The sequence below is a fragment of the Lupinus angustifolius genome, unplaced genomic scaffold (genome assembly GCF_001865875.1).
Source record: "Lupinus angustifolius cultivar Tanjil unplaced genomic scaffold, LupAngTanjil_v1.0 Scaffold_463, whole genome shotgun sequence".
In the NCBI taxonomy this organism is placed as follows: Eukaryota; Viridiplantae; Streptophyta; class Magnoliopsida; order Fabales; family Fabaceae; genus Lupinus; species Lupinus angustifolius.
The window spans coordinates 82,372-83,936 of NW_017727851.1; the positions used below are offsets into that span (position 1 = coordinate 82,372).

The 1,565-nt window shown below is 38.3% G+C and overlaps 1 protein-coding gene across 1 annotated transcript in view; it reads right to left on the reverse strand.

Annotated features, from left to right (window-relative positions):
- The window catches only part of LOC109341442 (non-classical arabinogalactan protein 31-like), a 5,670-nt gene that overhangs the window by 3,778 nt on the left and 327 nt on the right, over window positions 1-1,565 (reverse strand). The gene's annotated exons all lie outside the window — the stretch shown is intronic.

Consider the following 1,565-nt stretch of genomic DNA (forward strand, 5'->3'; position numbering starts at 1 on the left):
AAATGAGTTAGAAAGCGTTTTAGAAAATTTCAACGGTTGAATATGTTCTTGACACACTCATGAACAACATAATTAAATCTCATCAACATCCATTGGTTGAATGTTGAGAGATCAAAGATTGAAGATGGAAGAAACAAGTGAAAAATGAGAGAAAAGATGAAGAGAGGATTTACTTTCTCTTAGAAATTTTTGAAATGAGAGAGTGTGAGAGTGAAGAGTGAAGTGTGAGGGTTTAAGGAGAGAAGGGAAATCAGATTTCCCTCTAGGAAATCATGACAAAATCTGATAGGGTGGCTAATGATGATTTCATGAGATTGAGTGATATGAGGTTTGCTTTATGGAAAGTCAAATCTCACATCCCAATGCGAAATGATCACCTCGTGGACACGTGTGATAAACATGTCCGTGTATTATCGGCCAATACTCAATCGGGTATTATAAATTGCCCGATCCTAATATCCGATTAGAATTTCGGATTTCGGCATTCCGAGTGAAAAATATTTAGAAAATAGGTATGAGTTTACTCAGGGTCTATATTGACTCGAAATGAAATTACGAAACCAACAGCGCAATCGTAATTCGATTCCGAGTTACGGAACTCAAAAACCACTTTTTGAGCCTATCGGGTGAGATTCGGCCTCGACAGTGGTCCGAAACCGATTTGGAAATAGAATTACAAGACTAAAACTCAACTAGAGTTTCGTGTAATTCTTTACCGAAAATTCCCAGAAATTCATTTTCGAAAATATAATTAATAACAATAGTAATAAAATCTTATAATTCAAAATCATAAAATTCGTGGTGTTACAGCCTCCGCCTCTTAAAAGATTTTCGTCCTCGAAAATATAGCATATCTCTTAAATAAAAAGGTAGGGATATGATTTATTTAGGGCTTAATCGACCTCCCACGTCGTATCTTCTCCATTTACTTGACTCTAAATAACCTTAACCAAGGTAATCTCCTTTCCTATAAGGGTTTTCGCATTTCGAACACTAATTCTCGCCGGCATAGTCTCAAAATTTAGCTTATTCTTTAACTAGATCTAATCGGTTTCAAGGGATTCTTTACGGTCACTAAACACTACTGTCTTATTGAAGGTATTCAGCAACCTTTACAAACCATAATATGTCAAGCAAAGACAAAATAAGAAAAAGGAACACAAATAAGTCTAGAAATAGTAACAACAACTGAATCCATAAAGTGCAATAACGAAGAAATAAACCTAAGGGGAAATCTCATTCGTACGACCTGTACCTTATTTGAGGTCCTCACTCGCCTCAATCTCAGCTCAGCTCATGGTGAATACCTTGCCCTTGGCCTTTCGTCTTGCCGCTTGTACCGTGTTCACTTCTTCCTTTATCCGCTGTGGGCACATCGACCTAACATGACCCGGTTGGTTACAGTGGAAGCATACTATGCACTTGAAACCATAATGCCTTTTGTTGCACTTTGCACACCGGGGGTGTGTGTGTTAGGTATCAGTGGCTAAAATACACCTATAAGGGGGGGGGAGGGGTTGAATAGGTGTAGCGGTTATCAATCACCGCTTCTTGCACCAAAACCC